Source organism: Battus philenor, unplaced genomic scaffold, assembly GCF_028537555.1.
Source record: "Battus philenor isolate CCGP_79_NKW_IND1 unplaced genomic scaffold, ilBatPhil1.0.hap1 SCAF_17, whole genome shotgun sequence".
Taxonomy (NCBI): Eukaryota; Metazoa; Arthropoda; class Insecta; order Lepidoptera; family Papilionidae; genus Battus; species Battus philenor.
In genome coordinates, this window is record NW_027181679.1 from 1,983,091 (window position 1) to 2,010,919 (window position 27,829).

Here is a 27,829-nt window from a genome sequence, read left to right on the forward strand (position 1 = left end):
GCATTTTATGTATAAATTGTTTAGGCATGAAAATGAAGTATATTTCGGATGAAACAGATGTTAGCAGGTCTGCGATTTATGGTATAATTCATGGCTTCCCAAATTATTTAACTCGCGATACCCTTTCGGTTTAGTAAGTTTTTCGCGACCACCCCATTTAATAAAAGATTCCTTAGCGACCCCCTCCAAAAAAATAAAAAAGGAAAAAGTCTTATAGAAATTCTTATTTTCGAAATCTCGTGACCCCCTAAAATTTCCAGGAGACACGCTAGAGGGTCCGAAACTCAGTTTTAGAAGCCTTGGTATAATCTATATATTCTTTAATAAATTCGATTATGGTTTTTTTAATACTTATTTCGATAAATTTGGGCCGTTTGATACGATTGTGGAGGTGGACCAACAACAACATGCAAAAAATAAATGAACATAAACGAATTTTACAAAACGAGAAAATATGGATAATTTGGGCAATTTGCATATACACTGAGAATAGTGCTCTGAAAGTAACACATAGACATCGTACTGCAGATTGTGTATATTTTGTTAAAGTACATGTTAATTCGGTATCTAAATAGTGATTTATTATTAGAGGTGATACAACCAATTAAGTTCAAACGTTTACGTCGCGAAACAGTCACCACAATCTACACTTTGTTGACCCTAACGATTTAATAATTCATACACAATAACTATCGAATGTTTATGGAAAGTATTCAAGACTGTTTGCGTTAAAACCAAAGGTCTATTGAAATAGCTGCAAACCGTTTCGTTTTCATTAAATTCTTGATTTTTAATTTTGAGGCCACAAAAGATACCAACTCCCAAAAAAAATTAAATAATAAAAATCTCTGACTAACGAACCGAACCAGTTTCGGCATATATTAAATTTGTAAATGTTCTTAGGGCCCCACTAATCTGTTGAATATGTCATTTTTGGCAAAAAAGGGCCCACTGGAGATCTGAACTCTGACATCGTTAGTTAAAATCGTGGTTTTCATTTTTCTTTTAACATTTTTTTGTTCATCAAAAAAAATATTTTCAATTTGGGTGCCCCCCTTGCCCGTGGTGCCCTAGGGCGACCGCCCCTCTTGCTACCCCCTAGCTACGCCACTGTTCCTACTCCCTTCACTTCTGCAGTGATCGTCCGCCACCAGGTTTACTTGGTGCGGCTACGTCTTCGTTTTACTTGAGGATTTTGTTCTAGAGCTTATCTCGGTATGTGATCAGAGTCCCTTCGGAGCGTGTGGCCTATCCAGTTCCAATTGCGGTGTTTGATCTGCTGAACGATTCGTATCTTACCGCAGTGTTTCCAGAGATCTAAGTTGGAGACTTTCTCAACCCAGTATATACCGAGAATACGTCGAAGACAGTTGTTAACGAAGACTAAGAGCCGACGTGAAATATCTTTGGTTTGGAAATATATGGGGCAAGCCTATTTTCAGCGGTGGACGACCCACGATTGAAATGCTGGTTATGATGAAGAATCTGAATCATAAAATATAAGTGATATTAGGGACTTCCTCTGTATTCAATGTCGGTTAATTTTGTAAAAAAAATGAAGATTGTAAATTAAAATCGATTGAATCTTGTTTTTGTTATCCCTTTATTTATTTTTATTTTGTTGATATAGTTAATATATTTGAATTTGTACTATTCTTTTGTTTTTAAATTATATTATTAATTGCAGCGTTTTTTCTTTTTTGTTTTGCCAGTGTGTAACCAGCCTATAAGATATTGTTACGCTTTTAAAAATGTATATCGCTTGATTGTATTGATTCTTTTGTAAGTATAAATATTATATAAAAACCTAAAATCTATTACACTGTAACATATACTGTATATAAGAAGTAATGATTGAGGACGGTCCGTCGAATGCTAGAATAATGCGTCACCTATTCCCGGCCGCTCGCGATCCTCTAGCAGCAAAATGAAAAAGTGGCGGCTCTCATAAATTACCGGCGGGCGTGACGCGTAATCGTGCTGGAGTCATGAAACTAGCGCAAGGGTCAGGCTGCGCGGACTGCTATAGTCCAGGAGCCAGTAACGTTGAAGAATTAAAAAATCAAAAATCCAAATTAAAATATTCTTTATTCGAATTGGATATCGTTAAATAACATAAAATGTCCGCATTGTTGTTCCTACAGGAAGCTACCATCGACTCAGAATGCAGTTCTGTTGAGAAGAACCGGCGAGAAACTCAACAGTTACTCTGTGCTAATATAGTTTTATGAAGAGTGCGCGACAATAATTAGCTTCCTGAATGAGCATCGATAAGATGCGATTCATCATAAATCACATCAGTATATTCTTGGATAATATAACAAGTTTTTAAATAATATTTTTAATATTGGTTTCAAATCTCTCCACCTGAGATATTTTCAACGGATGTTCTCCAAAAATAAATTTACTTAAGCTATAGAAACAGTCGCACTAGGTAAGTTTAACTAGAATAATGTTCAATTCTCGAATTAAGTCAGCTGGGCAACGGTCGGAGAGCTATGAAACGTCAAATTTCTCTCAGAGCTTTATGACGATAGTCTTCGATTAATATGGTACAGAAACATGGTATCTTACTATTAGCATCATTGGAAAGCTCATAGTTGCTCAACAGGCCATGGGTAAAGTTTCTCTACGAGTCCAAATTGAAAATGAGAAGGTCCATAGAAAAGCGGAAGGAATTAAAGTGAATCCATGATGGCGGGGCCTTAATTTTCTGAAACGAAGACTAAGTAGAATTCAGCAAATGCTGCGCAGGATTTCCGCCCATAATTTTGACAGATCTTTTTAAGGTCGATGGACAATTTTGGATGCAAGCCGCTTCCAGTCGCTTTTTTATGAAAATGTATGGGGTAGGCCTTTTTCAGCTGGAGTTGAAATGATGACGACAAAATCAATTTAAAACATTGCCAAGTAATTCATTGAGTAAAGTTGATATCAATTTTTCAATTGATAATAGTTTTTTTTACAGCTTTACTCACCAGTGTCTTGAAGAAATTTGGACACCAACTCCCGTTTCATTGTCCAATTTTCTTTTTGTTGCTTATTTACTTTAAAACGGTTCAAAAGCTATAAATTAAGTACCATTTGCAAATATTAGGTAATTAAAATAAAAAAATAAGAAATCAAAAGTATCACGCACTGGCGCGAGACCGGCACTGTGTAAGCGATTCTTTCTTTCGGTGCTGCGTCTCGCGTTTATTGGCGACCCTTTCTCGTACTTATATTTCAGGAGTAAAAGATAAAAATATAAAAGATAACTAGAAATCAATAGTTCGTCAACGAAGTTAAAAAGTTCAAGCGCAATGCAGACACTTTAGCATGTTACTTCGCGCGATGTCGACGCTGTACTGGCTCATAAGTTGGTCACTCTCATCACCCCGTATCTCGCGCCGGCGCGAGACCGGCAGCTAGGTTTTTAAAAAGTACAACAATAATGTTTCATTGTTATATATGTTGTCATTATGCCGTTTAGGTGTAAAACATGTCGTCTAGTTAGACAAAATGCTGTCTAGGATTTTTTTATAGCCCCCGTTATTGGGGACCACTCGTTCCCCTATCTTGTGTGGGACAGGGACTTTAAATTAATTTATTTAAACACTTCTATTTATTTTCATTCTCTTCTTTCATATTTCTTATTATCTCTCTTTCTTCTTCATTCTTTCTACAGTTTTCCCAGTCGTTCACTTCCATTCCGTTATCCTTACATCCATCCTCAGCCACTACATGCTAATTATAGTTTACAATTTTATTTTATTTATTGTTTTTTTACAATTTCGCACCATTTTATTTATTACCCATTTTTATTTTACAAATTAATTAATTCTTTTACTATTTTTACTGCTTTGGTGCTTTCTTTACAATATCTGAATCATCTATATCGTTTTATTTTTATTTATAACCTTTTTAATTACCTCAGTACCGCAGTAGCTGAGGAAGCATCCTCTCTCCTCTTCATTTTGCATTATGGCTGCAATGTTATCTTCTTGTATCCTTTTGCCTATCCGGCAATCGGAATCTGCGCGCAGTCTTCCGAACGCCGGATCGCTGGCCCACGATCGATTCACAGAAGCACGAGGGGTCCTCCTTAAGCTTGAACCTGTGGAGGTACTCAGAGAACCCCCCGTGCCCCGTGAAGAGCTGGGTCAAGACCGCGTCCACCTTGACACTGTGGAGCACGCGGTAGGCCTGCGTGGCATTCGGAAAAAATATCCTCGTTACCGAAGCCGTCGTTCCTTCTATATACCTCCTGTTCTATACGTCGAGCGACGGGGTATCTCTCGTATTCCGGTTATTCTTTTACTCTTTAGGGCCGCGTCCATGTTGTCTAGGTTTTTTTTTTAATTGAGTTTAATATCAATAAAATAAAAAAATTATTTACACAAATTTTATCAAAATACAAAAATAAAACACTGTCATTTTTTTTTATTTTACAAAATTTTCCTCTAACATAGTCAGAGCCTTTATTTACTAAATTACAATTTCTAGACTGGGGGAATCCTCATTGGACGCCTGGGAATGGAGGGCCCAGGCAGTATCTCAGTAGACTTTTACTGACTAAAACCCCCCACCGTCGGCTCTGTTACAATTAGTTTCTAATTATTTTGCTTATTTTCTAATATTCTTATAGTATTAAGTCCTATTTATATTACACTTATTATTTAAGCTAACTTAAGCTATTTACATGTTTTTATTTGCTGTCTAGGTTGAAAGCCAAAAGATACTACCAGAGATTAGCAGTATTAATATTCATAATCGTGCAGCCTGTCTCCCAGACTATAAGCTTGGGTGCGCCTCCCGGACGCTCTAGTGGCGTGCCCCGGCGTCGTTTGTCGGCGCCGATTTATTGTGCTCGATCACCCGATACCGGCACCACTGCTATCCGACGCTGCTGATCTCCCAACGCCAGCCTGTTACCAGTAATTGGTACAAGGTGGATGAGACGCTTTCACACCTGAATATCGCACTATCGTAAGGAATTTAATGTCATTTATAACTATGACTAAACGCCAAATTGTAAATAGAATTCTAAATAAAGACACGTTTTGAGTTTCAACAGTGGAAACATTGTAAGGCAGACATATTTACAGTTACAAATAAAATCTTTATATGATATTATAGGTGCAAAATCTTTAATGGGGTAAATTTTTAGCTCTTCTTTTACACCTTTTTCAATCACCCTGTATAAAGTGATCATATTGATATATACCAAAAAGTCTGCGGGGACAGAATTTAAAAAAAAGAATTTTCTCACTATATTACTATTAAGCTATTTATTATTTCTGAAACAGTTCATTTTTGGATAGATACTTTATCAATACACCACGTAATAATTGACCGTAAATAAGCGTGACGTACAGAAGAACAGATGAATAACATCACCATAAATTATCTTATATAGATAGAAATATGAAATAAAGTCGCTGGATACACGTAGAGCAAGGCTGGTGATCATTGTGATCTTTGGGGCAGGCCTATGTCTTTCACTGGAGATATATATCTACTTACATGATGATGTGTTTAGGAAGTAGAAGCAATGTAATCAGATATTTTTATCACAATAAATTTTGTATCAAATCATGACTAATTTATATTAAGGTGGTGTATAAATTGTATAAAATAGCATTAGTGTTAAATATCATTTTATATTTAAGTGGCTTGAATATCGTCAATTAAAAGTCACAATCCAAGTTAAGTTTTACCAGGGAGTCTTTTTTATGGTCCTGACTATTAGGGACTTCTCAAGCCCCTAACTTATTTCTGTGATAGGTACATTCATTTTTGTTTCTTAATAATTTTATCATTTAAATATTTTTATTTTCTCTTTCTTCCTACAATTCATCTAACTTTCTCATTTTATTCTGTGCCTTTCTTTCATCTCCTTAATTATTACATTTCTTTATTTTTATTATTCTTGCTTATCAAATTTTTTTAAAACATGTTAATTTTTTTTACATTACTTGCTATTTCATTTTTACAATTTTTCTTACATTTTAAGTTTTATTTGTATGAATTGCATTTGCCGCGATTTTTCTGTAAAAATTTTCTTTTGTTTTTATCATCTTTTATCAGCGAGGATTTCGAGTCCTCGCTAATCTGCTAGTCTTCTGTATGCGGGGCAGTGGGATAAAAGGTGGACCACGGTTTGGTCCACGCTCGATTCACAGAAACCCCAGGGAGCTGTTCAGCTTGGCTAGCTTAAAAAATATAAGGCAAGCTCCCTCTGCGCCGTCCTCTGGAATCCACCAAATCTGTAAAAGCTCGGGCAGCCGTGTAGGCAAGGTAAAAAAAATAAATCTTAGTAATTGTAATATCTAGGAATAAACTAAAGTTTGCATTTACGTTATTGATCTGCTTTATAAATAAATAAATAAAAACATTATAAATGTTATATAGATAACATTATGTTTTTTGATATTACCGAGCGAGGTTAGATTCATTATTAAAATACACTATATTATTATTGCACAACAGATAATAAATTTACAAGACATGATGAAAAATTGGCTATACCTAAGTTTCGACTGCAAAGAGGTCCAATTCATTTGTAATAAATGGAATCAGATTTTTAATTAAAATACCGCAAAACATTATTACACTACCATCAACAAAATTCAAAACGCATATTAAAAATTAATTCAGGGAAAAATCTTTTTTTTAAATAAACGAATATTTAAATGATAACAATACTTGGCAATGGTATCGCCTGATTATTTTGATTTCATTTAGGCTGATAAAGTGTATATGTATAAATCTATTTTTATTAAAAGATGATGTTGTTGTGGAGTTCCTTCCTGCTTCTTCTCCACACCTATAACACCTTGCGAAGCAGAGTAGAGTCAAATATAAAATAGGCTAAAAAATTAATAGATAATAAGTATCAGGTCTAGTATAAAATAAACACCTAACGATGAGTCTTTGGTAAAGATTTCGACATAAACCGATGACTAATTGGTTTTTTTGAATGCACGATCAACTTCCATTTTAAAGTCCTAACAATTATCCGTCATTGAGATATGAAACATTAAGAAAATAAAAAAAAAATAGTTCAGCGTCTCTCGTTACGTGGTGGCGAAGCGTGGCGACATGGGCGGAAGGTGAGGCGTGGTCATGCGCCAGTCCCACCGCCATTGGCTACCACCACCATCGCATCTAGATTAAAACGTTTATGCGCGCATATTTATGTGTGCTTTCACCCGTGTATGCGAGCTTTGTTAGCGTCACATTAACAATCTGCAACTCACACATAATCACGTACACGTTGCGTTACGCGCACAAATGAGTTGAAAATTATATAACCACCAATTTAAAATGACCCGTCACCGAATCGTGCGAGGTAAAGTAAACAATACGTGATATGGCGGCTGTTGGAACTTCTCAGATTGGTTGTGCAGATTTTTACACGAAATATTATAGCATGAATCTTTTTTTAAACTTAAACTGTTAACTTCCAAGTTAAAGTTTTACCGATGGAGTGCAAATTTTGAGTTTAAATATTATTTATATTAAAATAATAGAATATATAAAAGTTGTAAGAAGCTAAAAGCAAATTATGTATACTTAAAATTCGATATCTAGTTTGTAAATATTATCTGGGAAATGTTTACACTTTTACAATAGTATCATCAAAGATAATACTAAATATGACTTTATAAAAAATGCCTTCTGAATGATATGTTCGCTTCCAGGCTTTTCCAATGTAAATTAAATAAGTTAGCAATACTTTTAATTTACAATATTTTTTTATATTTCCATCTAAAAGAAAAGTTTAGTTTTGCATAGTTTCTCTCGCCTGTTTTTCTCAAGTTTTCAAGAAACTTGTATACTCTTTTGCATATTATACTACTACACTGCAATCGCTAACCCGCCTGTCAAGCGTGAAGTTTATGGTATTTCCCCCATAGATATCTTTAGGTTAGGCCTAGACCTTGTAATGGGCGTGTAAGGACTGAAGCGAAGATAATTAATTTAATTTATTTTATAAATTAAGCTCTTTAAATTTTTTCTCTTGAGATACACAAATAACTGTCACTGATCTGAAATAGATTAAAAAATTAGTTAAATAGAGTTCTAACCTCTTTCTCTTTTATTTATAACCACTGTGTTTCAGAGGAGATAGTCTGTAGAAAAACGTGAAAGTGTTTTATATCATTATATAACATACTATTTAATATCAATATATTAGGGGGACTGGAAAGTAATGTCGTTTCTGTCGACATATTTAACAGAAAAATTGATTGATTTTTCAAAGGTTGTTGAAATAACGAATGTGAATAGATATCGTTGATTAGAAATAAAAACTTGTTAAAAATGTAGTCGTGTGAATTTAAGATAGCGACATTAATTTTCAGTCCTCCTAATATTATCTGTATTTAAAATTTAAATATATTTTAAATAAATGTTGTGACAGCATCAAATGATTTATAGTTGGTTGATCGAAGTTTGTGGAACTTGGTTTGCTGACTCGTTTACTTAGTTGATCTTATAATGTATACATTAAACTTTGTTAAATTAGATTTTAAAAGAGAAACAGTCATTTTACAGGCCAGTTTTGGAGTTTATAATATTAAAGCAATTGACGATTCAAAAGCGCGTATAAATGCTTACTTGAATAAAGATGTTTTGAATATGTATTTGTATTTGAATTTGAATTAGTATTAGAATTTGTATTTAAATTTGTATTAGAATTAGAATTTGCGTTTAAACTTTTATTAGAATTAGAATTAAGATAAGAATTAGAATTAAGATAAGAATTAGAATTAGGATTGGAGTTGTAATTAGAATTAGTATCAGAATTAGAATTGGAATTAGAATTATTATTAGTATTAGAATTAAAATTAGAATCTAACTTTATAGTGCTTTACTTGTGAAGTAACTTATAAATAGATTGTTTCGTTGTTCTCATAGATGTGACGGTGGTGGTTTTAATGGAATTTAAAACTTTTTTCTCCACGGAAAGACAGAAAGTTAATTGACGTAATATGATCTAAAAGATTCATTCTCACACCTGTGATTCACTTGCCTTGAGAATTTAAAGAATTTCCTCCCGATAAGATCGTGTGACCGTGAAACCTGCGACTGCAAAAGGTTCTACGGTTTTTATTAAGAATTAGCAAACCAGACAGACGATGTTTTTTTTTTAGCTATGAATAATGAAATTGAAACACAATATTTTAACATCTTTGTTAGTTGTGTGTTAGGGGTGACCAAGCTCCTTGATAGTTCGAGCCATTGTTCGAAATTTAAACGTTTTTAGGGCTCGCGAATTAAATACGCATTTAAGACACGCAAATGATTATTTATGCAAAAATAGTATTTATTGAAATTATATGACAAAAGTACAAAATATGTATATTGTAGTTAGATATGACGGCACACGTATACGACAGCACTCCTATACTTAAGACGCCCGTTAGTTAATTATGATCAGTGTTTGGATTTCGCTAATTTTATGGTGGAATAATAATAATAATTATTCACACCAATAATTTCCACATCCCTGATATATCTATATATATTTATATATATATATATATATATATATACATATATATATATATATATATATATATATATATATATATATATATATAGATAGATAGATAGATAGATTAGCAAGTTAAAGTGCCTGGCACGAAGAGCACAGAAATGATGGCAGCTGGCGCACGGACTGCCAAGCATAGAGTAGGACATCCACCAAAACTGTGGACAGATGACTACGCAGACCATAGATACGTAGTATAGGCTTATATGTAGTAATTTGGTTAATATAGACTACAATTTTAATATACCTAACGTGAACAAATATACAAGATGATTGGTCATAGGTTTAAAGATGCATAGTTAGTTTACTAACAAAAAGGTTTAAAGCTTTTATTTATACCTATTTCCAATCACGCTTTATAAAGTTATCATTCTGAATGTTTTTAATATTGTCATTAACATTAAAAATGCTAGTTAGTCGGATTCGTAAATTTAACTTATTTGTCAAATGTAAGTATGGTTAGTTTTATCTTTTGATATGGATCGGGTTTGAGCGAAGGCTTCCTCTTTTACTTTCCGGAATTCTCTATTTTTAACAAGAGTTATTCAAGTTTAAGTAAGAAAAGGACCAATATTTAGCCAATTCCGTACATGCAGTTGCAGTCGTGCAACAAAGTGCACCGCCCGCTAGCCCGTTGTTAAATGCGCATGCGGCAAACAATGCAAATTACACAACTACCACTAATGCCAAACACAGAGTGCTCTAATCGGTGTAACATAACTTCTGAAGATGCCCCGTGGAGGGGTAATACACGTGTTGAGTGATTTAACGGTGGTAGTTGTGTACTACCACTGCATGTGCGGAAGTGGCTAGATATTGGTCTTTTCCTTACTTAGGATGGACTTCCGCAAAATAACGCCTTTAATACTCGAGATATCACCAGCCCAATGCTATTTTAATTTTGAAGTCTGTATTAAGCTGCTGCCAATGCTTCTACACATGCCAATTCTTGACGAATTATAAGAAGGCATCGTACAATGTATTTTGAGTACAGTGTAATTACGCTTTTCCTATAATTATGAAAAAAAAAGATACTGCAGGGCAAAGGGTATGTTTGCGGACGCCAGGGTTCCAGGTTACTGCACAACCTTAAAATGTCGAGCAGCTAGCACGTGGGACAGGCTACGTAATTAGGAGTAAAATTTTAACTGTGATAGCGTGTGATGTCTACGACAGTGGTGATAAATTTTGTTACTAACTTATATTCTACGGACCCACTAGATTCTAAAATAAAACTAATTAATATTGTTATTATTATTACTATTAAAGCGTCAATTAGATTAGTTTCTTACCTTATCTTATATATCCACTTAATTTTTAGTTTACTTCTCTCCATTGATTTGTGTGATGTCTTAATTTTTTTTACCTTATGTGTGTTACATGTCTGGCATCTATTCAACAAGCTGACCAGAAGATATATTATTGATTATTCTGAAATAAGTCGCATTAATTTATTTTGTTCTATTGAAACACACAAGCTAATAACTTCTATCAATATAAAGTCTGCTTGAACAGATAAATAATTATTAAATTTAATTTGTATTAATATTAATTTTCACTTTCATTTCATTGTTTTTTAATTTTGTAAAATTATTATTTCTTGATACGATGTTCAAACATTAATTCGATAAAAATAAACTATGTGTTCACTTCATGAAGCTTGTAATATGTTGCTAATCATCCTATATATATTTCGTTTCGGTACAATAAGAAATTTATTATAGATAAATCGAAATGATAACACAATTATTATTGGCAATAATGTGTTTAAAGCTTTTCATCTATTTCTAATCATCCAATATAATTTGTTTATTTTGAATGATGTAACATTAATTTTCTTTTCTATTGAAACACGACAGACCAATAAGTTCTTTCTTATTGGGTGAAGTGGTTGCTATTCTTAAAGGGTTTATTTTCTCGTTCCACCCCCTATTTTGTTTAGAACAGGGTTTCGTTGGGGCAATAATTTCCAATATATATCTAGTCATTTTTCTTTTCTCTTTTTTCTCTCTTTAACATTTGCTCTGTTACATTTTTTATTTATCTTTATTCTTTTTATTTGCCACCTTCCATTCTATCCTCAGTCACTACAGTCTAAGTTAATTTTATTGTTACAATGTATTACATTTTTTAGATTATTTATATATACATTTTTACAGTTTTATCTTCAGTTTTTTATTTAGTATTTTATTTACATTTTGTTTTGTTTCATTATCTTAATATTTATTCACACTAACATTAATATTAATCCTTTTAGGGTTATAGTTTGGGATGATCTTTTATGTAAAATATTCGCCATTCTTTATACTATTGGGTGAAGGATTTAAAAGTTGATTACCCAGGAAATTTTTTTTAATATTTTTTACACTTTTTTGTACACCGTAGATACACAACAACAACAACAACAGATAAACAAAGAAACAATTCATTTAGAGGTACAAGAGGCGGTGTTATCGTTCGATGCGATCTCCATCAGACAACCTTTGGATGTAGATGAGAGACACGAAAGAAAGGGCAGTTTAGGTTGTACGTACATACGAATACATACATTACTATACACATATATATACATATATATATTATTTTCATTTTATAATATTTATTATCTTTATTTATACACTTGAAAGTAAATGAATTAATTAAAAAAAAACATAACTTAGCTCTCAATACTTATTTCCAGGTACAGATGTTATCACTTAATGACGTCACAGGGAAGTCGACAACTAATCTAGAAACTTCTAAGCTGCAGCGCATTATTAACAGACCCTTATCTTAATGAGGGTCTCACGTAAAAGCGATAATGCTAAATTGGCACAATATTCAGCTCGTGACGTGGAGGTTGAGGGCTGGCGGGTATACCGATGCATCGATATATCGAGTTAATTGCATCGATACATCGACCGCTATCGACGACGGTCACAGCTTCACGCGGGCACGATGTACAGCCTTCATTACTCGCTATGTAATGCATCGATAAGGGTCCGATTTGTACATCACTAGTGAGTTATCTCGACGCTTGGGTTCCTTGTTTGTATTCCACTTTATTAATTGTCGTTTTTTCCTGTGTTGCAACATTAGATGACTTTATATATTTTTATAGCAATTTAGGTCAACATCCACTTCTCGATACTAACTGGCTGTTTAATTTTGGCCTTGAAAAATATTGACTTTGAATTCTTATTAAAATGGCAAAATGATTGAGCTATATATTTAATTATTAACACTATTTATGTTTCCTTATATTCTGTCTTTAAAAGTACAACAACGGAACTTTGACAAATTATTTTTAGTGAATAAGGTGATTGATTATTCAAGCATTAGTTGTCCAGCGATAGAGGACTGAGGCTTATGTTTGTAAGTCGCGGGTTCGATTTCCGAGATACAATCTTATATAATACACACTTTGTGCTTTAATTATATAGGATTGCTACTGTTTACAAATAACTTTCCTGATGATGGACAGCAGCGTCCTCTGTGTCCCATTTCGTTCACCACCGGAATTGATGGTGATTGGTAGTCATTTGTTGGTCAGACAATATTCGCTCGACACTTGTCATCAAATTTTATGCTGCGCTCTATGGTGTAAAATTAATTAAGATAAGGATTCCTTCGTGTATAAGATATCACGATCCTCAGCAATGAGAGCAATGTTTCGAGAGGAAATAACTAAATTACAACTGATTCAGAAGTCACCACAAACTAGACGAAGCTATAAATGGTAACTAACTTACTTCGCTGGCTCAGTGACCCAAAGTGGGTCTTGGCCACCGAAGCAAGAGACTTTCACTTTCCTCTATCTTGCCCCATCGTCTGCCATTCAATTCGCGCAAGTCTGCCTCAACGCGATCGATCCAGCGATACTTGGGTCTACCCACTGGTCTTCGACCCCTCGGTTTTTTCAGGTACGCTACCTTCACGCTCCGATCCGATCCCATTCGCTCCAAGTGACAAAGCCAGCGGATTTGTTGAGCTTTATATTCGCCAATGATATTTGGCTGTGCTACTAAAGTCTCAATTTCGGCATTCTTTCGGAGCCTCCAAGATCCGTCTTGATTTTTCGCTGGTCCCAAGATCTTCCGCATGATTTTGCGTTCCGTCACTTGCAGTTTTTGTTCTTCTTTCAAAGTTAGCGTCCAAGCTTCACAGCCATACATCAATATTGGTTGTATTACGGTTTTGTAGATACGGACTTTTGTACTTCTGCTTAGGAGCCTAGACACTAGAACCTTGTGATGTGCTGCACTGCATCTCAGCGAGTTCTGGATACGGATATCGATCTTCTCTTCTAAATGGTAACAGGCACACGGTATTTTGTTTTATTTTACACTGCATTTTTAGCAGTGATAGTTCAGCGGTGGAGGACTGAGACCTGCGTTCGTAGGTCGCGGGTTCCGTTCCCGATATAGGTTTATATAATTCACACTTTTGCATTAATTATATAAGACTTCCAGTGCTCACTAATAAGTTTTTAAGGACTGGCAATAGCGCCCTCTGGGTACCATAATACAATAATGTGATTACTAACCCGGCAAGCGTGGCGATTATGATATATACTCCATCGACCTTTGATGGAGGTCTTTGCAGTGGACGGCGAGGTGATCTATTCGATCTTTAGAAGAATTTGTACGCGCTATCATCTGCAACAACTCCTCTTTTTTGTTGACGTGGGTAAAATAATCTTATATATAAAATTTCCATGTCACAATTTTAGTTATTCCATACTCCTCCGAAACGGCTTGACCGATTTTTACCAAATTTAATATGCGTATTCAGTAGGTCTGAGAATCGGCTACTATCTATTTCTCATAAGTGATAAGGGTGGTCCACTCCTAAATTTTTTTTAATTTTTTAGATAATTTTTTTGGATTTTATTTTTTTATGATACAGCATACAAGAATACATACAACCCTTAATTTTTTACGATCAAACCTTATTTTTTATTTGTTAATAAAAAACTTGATTTTTTTTTGTAAAACAACGTTTGCGGGATCAGCTAGTAAATATCTAATATTCGTTGACATATTTTCTAAAGCAGTGATACGTGTTACATTATAAGAGCTTACTGTTTACTGAAAAAAACTATATACATAAAGACTTAACAATTGAGGTGAACAAAATCAAAATTGTAATATTACTTATTCGAATTGGTTGTTACAAGCACTTTCGAATCGTCAAGTAACATAAAATGTCGACATTGTTTTCCCTACAGGAACTTACCGCCGGCTTGGAAGACAGTTCTGCTGATAGCCGGCGAGAAACTCAACAGTTGTTCATTACAAATATAGTTTTATAAAGAGTGCGCGACAATAATTAGCTTTCTGAATTTCAACAACATTTAATTACACGCATTAACACCAGTATAGTATTCTTGTATAGAATAATATATAATTTAATATGCGTTTTAAATCTCTCCAGTGGCAATTCTGAAATTGATTGTGAAATTTTATTGTAAATACGTATACCTTGTGCCATAATTCAAAGTAAGAAAAGAACCAATATTTAGCCACTTTCGCACATGCAGTGCACGGGGCATCTTCAGGAGTTATGCCGCGGAGGGGTGGAACACGTGTTGAGTAATTTGGCAGTGGCGTTTGTGTGATTCGCATTGTTTGCCGCATACGTATTTATCAGCGGACTGGCGGGCGGTGCACTTTGTTGCACGACTACCACTGCATGTGCGGAAGTGGCCAAATATTGGTTCTTTTCTTACTTAGGATGGACTTCCGCAAAATAACACCTGATTCCATTAATTGAATTGAAAAGCTTTTGTCAGGTTTACTTCAACCTTCTACGAGTTCGATAACCATACAATATTCAACCGCAATCTATGGAATAATAAAGAACTATATACAGGCTATTATATTTTCACTTTTTAAGAAACCTATTTTGATTAAAATCTAGCTTTTTAGATACGATGTGCTAAATTTGATGAAACTTTTATGTTGGATATATGAACAGCAACAAACAACGATATATACACAGCGTATATGATCTAATTAATTTTAAAAAAGAAACAAGTTTCATCATAATTTCAGACGTAGGACATACATTTGATATAGGCTCTTCAGATTTCCAAAATGCCGTTTGGCGGTTCGTCTCCACTACATAATTTTAAGGCTCTAGCGGTTGGCAGTTTTGTGCGTTATGTTGCCAACCCATTGCTGCTTTAACTTGCCAATCAGCTGGTCTATGTCGGTAAATTTCGTTCGTCTTTGGATCTCCTGATTTCTAATGTCATGTTTATGATCACATCTACTTGTATTAAAACATTTAGTAGATTTAGAAACATTTTAAATCACTTAGATTATAAAATCTTGATTTTATCGAACGTCATTAAAAACTTCAGGATCACGAGAAGTTGGATGACAGATTGTAAACAAAGTTTAACTTTCCAGGACAAAGCACGAGCGCGCCTCATTAGGGGCAGTCTGTATGCGTTGAAGGCATCAGCGCCGGCGGTCCAAGGCTCGTTTCCGTCACGTACGTAATTGCGCGCATCTCGATCCGCTTTCAAAAGTTCCCGCGTACAAACTATGCAGAATTCGCGCCACGTAGATGACATGTGTCATAATCTTACAAAAACATGACCAGATGACTTAGTAATCAACAGTAGTTGATATAAAAGGTGATTGTTTATAGTTGTATAGCTCATTTAACAACAAAAAAACTATATAACTTTTACTCATATTTTCAATCAATCTGTATAAAGTTATCACTCTGAAATGTGTTACATTAGTTTACTTTTCCTTTTGAAAAGCGAAAGGCCAAAAACTTCTAGTAGTACAAAGTCTGCAGCAACAGACAATAAACAATAATTAATGTTAATATGTATTAATTTGAATTTAATAAACGCAATATTTATTATATTCTTTGTATCTTTGTATCACTATGTTATTTATTAATTTATATATTAATTGCAAATTGAAGTTCGTGAAATAAACTCAAAAAAAGTGGTTGAAATGGATTCGATCGGAATATAAAATATAAATGGCGGCCATTGTTTTCAACGTTTAAACACTATTTATGTTATTTTAGGACAATAATATAAATAATAATAAATTATTCTGAAAATTATAAAAGTAAATGTTTTAATTCTAAATTCTAGAAAGATATCTCATGAGAATAACACTATGAATGGCGCTAATTTTTTTTAAATATGCTGGTACATATTTCTTGTATTAAGAACAATAAACGCTAAATGGAAATTTTGAAATTAGAATCTTAATATTAAAAAGTATGATAAATATTATTCCTATATTTCTAAAAGAGACAGCTATTTTGTTTTTAATTTTGAAAACCGATGTTTATTATTTGTATTTAGAACAATAAACAGGGTGTGAAAATTTTAATATTTGTATATTCAAGCCAATTGACATATGAACTAAAATAACAATTCTGTTTTTAAATTCCATAATCGAGAAGGTACTTCTATACCAATATATATTTTTTCTAAGTTTTTTCATCTTATCACTGCTATTCAAAAATTTCGTTTTTTTAACAATAATGAGACGTATAGAATCTAATAAAATGTTTTAACGTTTATTTTAAATTACGATTTAAAAAGTTTTCTTTCGTCTATTCCCGTGGCACGCATGCATTTATTATAGATGCATCAGGCAGTCAAAACATTACCGAAATATCATAATATAACAAACAATATTAATATTTACATTGAACAGCTTTATAAAGATCTCATAGCAATTGTTTTATTCAATTTAAAGCCTTACACAAACTGTTAGATAAATTGGATTTAAACTTTGAAGCCTTTGCCTTTTCCGGAAAGAAATATGGCGGCCAGATGCGATTCGTCCGTCGGAGCGAGCGGACGTGCGCGCTCAGATGATCGTTAAATTATTAGCGCTATTAATAACGACTCTTTCCTAACTTTAATTGGTCAGTTGCAGTCACGACCTAACCGCTTTAGGGTTGAAACAAATAGAGAATATAGACAACAGTAAATATTTCGTTATATTAATAAATAAATATCTAAGTGTGGATGAATCTTGATAAACCCTTATAAAATTTCTGTCTACAAGATGATTAGTAGGTTATAAAACCTTTAAAGGTGTCAATGTATAGCTAATTGATCAGCAAAAGGTTTCATATCACCAACCACACTGCAAAAATCTGCTGCCAAAAATTCTGTTTCCCGATTCATTTAATGTGTTAGTTAGTGAAGTCAGTAAGATAATAAAATAATTAATAAGCGTTAGAAAAGAGTTAAATTTTTGTCCAGGCAATATGAACATAGTTTTGTAATTATAGTATTGCAATTTATGAATATCTCCGAAATAGTTAAAATTTTTCAACATAACTATTAGACTGTGGCCTGCGTTCAGGTTCTTCTGTTGATTTTAACCCTTAACTTGGCAAATTTTTTTATAATATTACATTAATATTCATACCACTTGACTTTTAAGACCCGAGGATGCCAACAGAAAAAACTGAACAAGCGTTCGAAAATTAAGAAATCACCTAAATGATTACTTTGCGATTAAAATTGATACCACTGTTTTTTTTTTTAATTCTGATGTATCTCTACAGATACATTATCAAGAAAAGGGTTAACAAGGTCATCTTTTGAATGACTGGCTTGTACATCCGTGGTCTCTAAAGTAAAACCATTAGACCCCTGTGGGCGTTTGTTCAAAGGCTTGCCCAGTACCAATTCAACCTGACAATCTGTTGGAATAAGTCGATTTCTTTTATTGGTCTTGAGATCTCTTCTTCTACCGTTTTCATAGTCCATCATTTGTAAGCCTCGAAAATCTAATATTCTGTAGAGAAATGGCGAAGCAGAAGCAGTAAACATAAGCTGCGAAATAAGAACAAATTTAATAAGGAATGTAGACTAGGAAATAAAGGCGACGTATGATGGAAGATTAGAACGTGAAGAATGAAATATTTCGTGAAGGATGTGAGGAAAAGAGAGAAAGAGTTTGTGATGAAAGAAATGAGAAAGAGCAATAGAGATTAAAAACCAAAAAAATATTTACACCTGCATTGTAACGTCTCAAACACAAACAAAGCAAGGGGAACGAGTATATTGAAAGAAAGATATATAAAATGCTAATAGACTAACCAATTACATTTTAGTTTTAAGGTTATCATTGTCAATAGATGTACGTAATATTTTTTTTTACTAATCTTATACCGTGTTTAAAATTGCAAATATTCGTTGCAAAATTTTACTTATTCGTTTCAACCCCAAGTTCGCGGTACAGTCGCGGCGGAGATGGATGGTCGATCGCTGGCGTGGCGGCCGCCCGCGGTGTACCCACAGCTTTATTGATCGACACGTACCCATAATTGAGTACGTACGTACCGCTTAGACGCAGCGTTAGTTAATGCCAGTTTTATTTGGTACCGTACCAGCTCTCGTGACCATCTCACTACGGTGAACATTTAATCACCCCGTTGGAAACGTTTTGAACAATCGAACCTGTAATAATTATTAATATAGTCATTGTTAATTATTATTGAATCTATGTTTGTGCAGAGAAGGAAATTGTCAATAATTGCTTATTGGAAGCTTTTTTTTATATATAATAATTTACAAAATATTACATTTGTTTATAGCTTCCCATGGTTTAATGTTTTAGACTGATGAATGTCCTTAGACTATATTTTTGTTATAACTAAGTTCAAGGAGGCTTTCTTGTCTCAGGGACTTTCATACTTCTCCTAATCATATTTTAATAACTGCAGAAGATATGGAGAGATCCCGAAATCAAAAGATATTACAAAATCATACCACTTCCATAGATTTTGAACAGGGCCTGTTGGTAACGAGCTGGTATCATCTGACTCTGTGTTTGGCACTAATCGGTGTAACATAACTCCTGAAGATGCCCCATGAAGGAGTGAAATACGTGTTGAGTGAATTAACGGTAGCAGTTGTGTTATTCGCATTGTTTGCCGCTTACGCATTTATCAGCGGGCTGGCGGGCGGTGCACTTTGTTGCACAACTACCACTGCATGTGCGGAAGTGGCTAAATATTGGTCCTTTTCTTACTTAGGATGGACTTCCGCAAAGTAACGCCTGATTGCATTAAATATCTGACGAACTTAACAAGGTTTTTTATGGCTTCCATATCTGGGGACCTCTTTTACCCCCTACTTTGTGTGAGACAGGGATGTTACAATTTCAGGTTATAATTTTTTCAGGAATAACTTAATTTACATATGTCTTCTTTCTTCCCTCACAATATCTTACATGCTTTTTCTTTCCTTTTATCTTCTTCTACTTCTTAAGCATTCTTGTCATTCTTTCAACTATCGCCTTTTATTATATTATTGTTTTTCTTGTTTTATGTTTTGACTTATGTATATTAATGTTTATTATCTATTCTTATATATGTTTGCATTCCTGTGGTCTTATCCGACCCTTTACTAAGTCTTATTATTTTGATCATATTTTTATTCCTTTCAATTACCTCTTTTATTGTTGTAGTGTAGTATTTTGCAAACGGACTTAATAGGGTCAACCATTCACCTTGTGGCTCCCCTCCGGAAGTTTAAGGACCCTGCGGCTACCTGTTCTGCACGCTGCTACTTCGTATACGGATCTCCTCATTACTGGTACGTTTTAGAGAAATCCTGTGAATAGCCTCTTCCAGGGTTCATTGAGTAACTGAGAGCTTGCCAATAAGTTTGATATTGAGACATCACGTTTTCGTCTATTGTGTTGTTTTAAATTTACTCCGATGTGAGTTTTTTTTGTGTCGAAGACCCCTTGCCATGTTTTTCCGTGTTGGGTAGACCCCTACTTACCTGATATTGATTTCCTGTAAATTTCTAACTGTAGTGAAGTTTAGTGTTAAAAACTTGAAGTAAAAACACATGTTAATTCATACATTTATTAATTGAATTTAAATTAAAACTACTCAAAATAAATTTTAATAAACGTATTTGTCCCACATTCGTATTTATAGAGTGACGAATTGAACAAGTCAGTGCAAGGTAGCGAAGCTCTGAAACTGCGACTCTCAGGTTTTTACAAGTTCAAAATGTATTGCGACCACAAAGCGAATACCAACATCCTACAACTTACACAATTTTATAAACATATATTATATATTTTTTTTACCTTATAGGTACTTTTAAAAATAATGTTAATGTTTTGATACTATAAGATAGTATGATGTAAGTAAATAGGTACTATCAGTGTATGTGTTGAGATCCACTATCGTGGACCCCTTGCAGGTTGTCATAGTGGTCCACCCCTTGGGGTCTATATAGACCACTTTGGGAATCACTGGCTTAGACAATAGTTAGTCTAGTAATAATAGATCACAATGAACTTTTGACCTGAAAAATAAGAATGAAATGAGTTTTTATTCCGTGTAGTTAGAAGTAACGAGTTATTGGTTATAACTCGACGTATGGATAAGTCAAACAGTGTTGTGGCGTAGTTCCAGGTCATGTCATGATCGTTCATTGTGTTCGCAGTACAGGTAATTACTTGAACGAAGCACGGGGCCTTTGTAATTTGGCGTTTAGATCGAATCGCCGATATGTTTTAGAGTACGGACTAATATTGCTTTGTTGTTCTTTGTTCGATGTTCGACTCGGAGATGGTTATCGAAAATTTTCCAATAAAGACTGATTGTGGCGCTTGCCAAAGGTGAACTTTTTATATACGATCATGTAACTGACGTGTATTTATAATATCTAATGTTAGGAATATATATATGACCTCCGACACATACCTATCCTAATATATATTTTTAGATATACATTTTTACAGAGATGTGGTCACTTACGACGGGACCTGTAAGAAGGCACACGGTCACTCAGAGAGTAGTGTATAGATCTATGCTTGGAGATCGAATCAGAAATAAATAGATCCGAAGAAGAACAAAGATCACAGATGTAGCTCGAAAAATTGCTCATCTGAACTGGCAAAGCAACCGATTGCTGTTGTTGCTGGTAGACGCGGCATGGGTAGGAGGAGGTCCCTGGATACAGGCAGCGCTGAATCGGTCATCTTGGCGATCTTTGGAGAAAGTATATGCCTTCAGCAGGCGTCCATCGGTTGAAAAAACAAGAAGATACATCATATTTAATAGAATCAGGCGTTACCTTGCGGAAGTCCATCCTAAGTAAGAAAAGGAGCAATATTAAGCCACTTCCGCACATGCAGTGGTTGTCGTGCAACAAAGTGCACGCCCGCCAGCCCGCTGATAAATGTGTATGCGGCAAACAATGCGAACTACACAACCGCCACCGTTAATTTACTCAAAACGTGTTTCACCCCTCCACGGGACATCTTCAGGAGTTATGTTACACCGATTAGTGCCAAACACCGAGTCACTCGGTGGCTAAATATTGGTCCTTTTCTTACTAAAGATACATTAGTACGACATTGTCGAGACGATTTAGTACGACATTGAGAGAGAAATCGTTAGATATGGGAAACGTAAGATCGGACATCCTGGTATCTTTGATGGAGGCTTTGCAGTGAACGTCTATGGGTTGACGTAAACTAACGAATATGTCAAAGCCATGTAATAAGTATCTAGTAAGTATAGCTACTTAACATCAGTGAAGCTAAGTACAAACATTAACCTGAGCCATACTGTTTAAATAATCCCGTTCGGCCTCTCGCTAAAATGTACCTTATTTATATAGAGCTAAAGATGGAAATGGTAATTAACAGACGTTACCTAACAAAAGATCCAGGATTACTTTTAAATAAGAATTTGTTTAGTTTCTCCTATAATATTAAAAATAATTAACGACTCTAAAGAACATATAAATGCCTCGTTGAATAAAGATATTCTTAATTTGAATTATATCCAAGAAAGTCATGATTCGAGTCGACTCCTTTTGACTCTGCTATCAAATATTCATTTGATTGGTTCCGTAGCTTGATTTGTGATTTATTAAGTAAGAAAAGGACCAATATTTAGCCACTTACGCACATGCAGTGGCAGTCGTGCAACGAAATGCACCGCCCGCCAGCCCGCTGATAAATGCGTATGCGGCAAACAATGCGAATCACACAACCACCACCGCCAAATTACTCAACACGTGTTTCACCCCTCCACGGGGCATCTTCAGCAGTTATGTTACACCGATTAGTGCCAAACACAGAGTCTCAGAGACTTGGAGGGGCGGTGCATTTCGTTGCACGACTGCCACTGCATGTGCGGAAGTGGCTAAATATTGGTCCTTTTCTTACTTAGGATGGACTTCCGCGAGGTAACGCCTGATTCCATTAAATATTGTGATTTATTAATTTGTTTAATGTAAGAAATTTAAGTTTTTTGCACAAAGCATATAAAGATTATAACAATTATATAGATATAATACTTTAGAAAGTCAATCATGATTGGATTGTGTTTGAAAAAGATAAAAAGACGGTTGTAGAACGGAACTTGTTCATGCAGAAATACACGACACGTCATTTGTGTAGCGTAATGAGTACACATCTCCACGGTTGTCCGTTTCACGGCGGATAAGCGTCGTGTATTAGCTGATTGTATCAGCTACAAGCACAATATTTCTGTGTACACAAGGTTGTAGTTTCGTTAATCGTTGATTGAATTGAACCGGCACCGTCCGTCCGTTTGCGAGCGAAAGTTTATTGACATCTGTGACGTCACTGTTCAAAAGTCAATGACCCAATGTTCGTGTCTGAAAAATTATATGTTCTATAATATAATTCTTTATCCTTTATTATAAACATACATACAGGGAAATTAATATGTAGTACAAGCGAGTTAAATATGAAAAGGAAAGTTCTGGAAATCGTTCTATCAGAAACGGGTACATGACACTTGCTGATGTTCTGGATGAGGAACATTGAGGAAGACATGATGATAAAAGGTCTACTGATAAAAAGGATCACTGATTCGGCCTACTGAGAATAGCTATATGAGAAAAGAGACGTAAAGGCATACGAAAAGAGTGATTTAAAAATGAAGAAAAGTAATCTTTGTGCTTATTTTATGAAAATATTTGGCAACTATGAATTCTTTAAGTGGAGAAATTTCGTATTGTTTTAATAAAACAATACTCATTGAGCAGTCGTTGAAATTCCTCTGCTTGACATATCTTCCCATTGATTTTCACTACGATCCAAAATGGCCAGCACACCACACACACACACACACACACACACGCACACATATATATATATATCTAATATATAAAATTCTCGTGTCACGGTGTTCGAACTTGAACTCCTCTGAAACGGCTTGAATGATTTTTACTAAATTTAATATGCGTATTCAGTAGGTCTGAGAATCGGCTACTATCTATTTTCTATACCCCTAAGTGATAAAGGTTGTTCACACTTAAAAAAAAAATTATTTTTTTAACGAAATTTTTTGTTTTTATTTTTTTGTGATACAGCATACAAGAATACATACAACCATAAATTTTCACCCCTCTACGATCAACCCTTATTTTTTATTTGTAAATTAAAATGTCAATTTTTTTTGCAAAACAACGTTTGCGGGATCAGCTAGTATATATATACTTAAGGTCATACATATATTACTTAAGGTCTATCCACTTTACGTGTGAAACTTCATTCTTTAAGGCTTCAGCGGCTATTAGATATGTGCGTTAGGTCACCTGTCCACTGCTACTTCGCTCGACTGATTCAATTTCGTAGAGAAATTCCGAGCCTATCTCTCCCCATTGCTTGTTGTGCGTCTGAAAGCTTGTCAATACGGAGTAAGTGACAACGTTTCAATAACGAGAATATACTGCAGTGTTATTGATATGGTAATGAAAAGTGAAACATGTTTTGTTTTAAAATTCATTTTTGTTCTTCTTTTCAGCAAATGAACGCCGACTGCAACCCGTAGGTTTCCCCCAAAGATCGTATACAGCGACTTACCGTGACATTAGCTATGTTGTCGGGAAGCCTGTCTACGCCGCGTCTACCTTGTGGTTCAACAGCTATCTGTTGCATGAGCTATGCGCTTCGATCACTGCCACTTCAGACAATTAATTTTTCGACCTACGTCGGTGATATTGGTTCTACGGATTTTCTCATTTTAGATTTCGATCTCATAGCGAAATTCCGAGGATAGCCCTGACCATAATAATGAAGTAGTCCTAATTGCATGACCATTGGAAGACCTGGGTTTAATGCTTTCAATAGAGCCTCTGGACAAGTAAGTTTTAAAATAAACAGAGCTAATACGAAGGTTATATCTAATATCAAAGTCATGCTTACTCAAGTAGCTGTCAGAGGTGCTATGCTCGAAGTTGTAGACGACAACATATACATGGGACAAACCGTCCTGTTTGGTAAGTACAACTTCAAGAAAGAAATCACTCGCCGAATCCAGCTCGGATGGGCAGCGTTCTGGAAGCTCTGAATCTTCTTCTCAAAATTCTAATCCAAAACGAAGGTCTTTGACAAACACAGTGTGTTGCCGGTGATACTATATCATCATAAAATTCATTCATATGTAGATAAATGATTAATAATAAACTGAACGCCTTATGTCGTCTTTTTATTATTTTAATTTGTTCAATAAGTAAGCGTAAAGCGAATGGAACAGATAAAGGATAACATGGTAATGCAGTAAATGTAATAAATAGCGATATAAATAAATCAGAATATAACCACTTTCACCGTTGCATTGTTACTCGAAGTACCAGCTAGACGGTTATTAGACGTGGCGGTTTAGCCGGTAAGTGGACGACCGAGACTGATTTACGGCGGAGTTTACCGTCAGCTATCGGTTCAGCCGTTAACGTGTCAGAATTGAATATTTCGTGTAATTTACGCCTTGACCCCCGTGCCGCGATCCGTTAGGGCTGCCAACCAGTGTTGTACGAAGTATGTATATCTTGTTGTTTGATTTGGATTTACACTCGCGGTGAATAAAGAAAAATTAAAAGAAAATTATAATTTATCTTATGTAATGACAAGGAATTGGTACAACCTGTAACCGTTATCTTTCGTATTCTGAAAATACGCGAAGTTTCAGGTAAACTGGTTCAAAATCATTGAATATATTTCCTCGCAATCGTTTAGTTATCTTTTTATAATAACAATGTAGTCGGTGAATAGTTTTTGCGACGAATGCCGTTTCAAACTCTTGTGTCTCGATGTCCATATATACAAGATCCTACAATTTTTTATTATTAACTTAGTCAATAATGTTCCAATCGGAAACACTGAACTAGTTCTAGTAGTAATTTCTTTTCAATTTGTCTCATAGACACCAACTGTAAGGCCTCCTGCAAAGGTATCTATGGGGGATGTACCATAATCACCACCCTTGGCTGGCGATTTGTTGACCGAAGTGTGGTATTATGTTACGCAGTAAAGTGTAAATTACCTAATATTGTATCCCGAGAGTCGAAATCGCGACCTTCGATTGCAAGTCTCAGTTTTCTACGGCTGGGCTGATACGACTTGACTTGAAAATATTATTGAATTTACAACAACAAAAATGAAATATCAGCATACTTTTTAACATTTTACCTAAATCTAGATAAAAATGATTAATAATAACTAGTATAACTAGTAATAATATTATTTATTTATTTATATAACGTATAATGGTAAATGTATACATTTTTTTAAATTTTAATATACCATTTGTTGCAAAGAGCAGACAGAAAGAAAAGACAAGACAGGTAAGGTTCGGAATGCCATTCCATATTATTGCGACAGTGAAATTGTACCGCGCGAGGTCCTGAATTTTGTCAACAATACAGTCAATGTTACATTAAATAGTTTCACTATAGTTTTGTTGTGTATCATGTCAGTTATAATGAGGTGAATGCCCTGCTCATCTTGTCATTGATAATTACAGTTATATGTTACAAGATAGTACAGATGTGCGGCAATAGACAGTTACATTAATAAGCAAGGTAGCCGGCGGCTCAGCGCTTGTCGGCGATCAATTAAGTGATAGTGACGAGTAATTAAGCGGTGTACAGGTTCGTGCCCGGGCACCATATCGCACGAGGCCGATGGATTTTCTCTACATAAGTGATTTCACCAATCATTCAAAAGTCTTTACCGTTTTCAATACGACGACGGCTTGCTTCTGTATTTTGAGTGTGCAATAAATTTATTTTACAAAAATAGTATTTTATCAGTGAGAATATTTAAGTCATCATTTCATCCAGTCGCAGGAAGTCCACAGTTCGACATTAGGACGGTTGAAAGCGGTCTTCATTCAGCGTCTCTTTTGTATCTATACACCTTGTGCGTGGATATCCTAAGCTGCGTGTGACAATTGGTGGTTTCTCTGGAAAATAAAGGTTCCACTGGTTATCAGTTCTACACGTTGTAGCCTGCCCACTGTTAACCTGTCAATCCTCTAGGCCAGTGTTTCCCAACGTAAGGCTCACGCCCCAAAAGGGTAATTTGATTATTTAGGGGGGCAATTCGAGAATGGAATCAATATGAGTTTAAGCCTTCCGCTCCGGGTCATTTAAATGCAATGCCAGATGTAAACTTTAAAGTTAAAAGCAAATTCTGAATCAAATATAAATGTATAAAAATAAATTTGAAATGCTGCGCGTAAGAATTTTTAATAAGCTATTGTGGGGCATGGCATAAAAAATATTGGGGAACATTGCTATCAATTACTTTAGTTCGTCCACATATTTCCTCAACCCCGACTCATATCTCGCAGAGAAATCCCGGACATATATCCTCTCAGTAACTCGTTGAGCGACTGTGAGATTGCTACTGACATACACCTTTAATATTGGTTCATTTTGAAAGAAGAATAATTCTCCAAAATATTTCTTAAGAAAAATAACTCGGACGATTTTAGAAGTTGAATCAATTGGATCCTATTCATTTTGGAGCTTTATGTTTTAAATAAACAACTTTAAAGTCTATGTATTTTCGTTCTTTGAAACATTTAAGACTTTTTAAAGATCTTTTCGAACGCTGCTGCAATTTTTGCAGTATCTTGATACGGTATTACAAGTAGTTTTAATTTTATTTTTGGAAACAAATGAAGTAAGAACTGTAAAGAGGGTAATTAAATAATTTCAAGCTTATACTAGTTAAAATACAGTTTTTTTCCGGCTGAATACGCTGACGCATTATCCTAATGAAAGAGAAGTCTGATATTTGGACGTTTGTTCTCGAACTTTCCAAAAATAACAGTCAAACTAATGCTAGTGTACAACTATGTTTCTGTTTTCTTGTTGTTAACAATTGTTACATGGGGGCGGGTAAAACAGGCGGTAATTTTTGAGGAGAGCCGATATTTATTTTTAATTTCATATGTACCATAACTTGTAACAAGAAATCTGTGACGAATAGCCATATACTCAAGTAAATA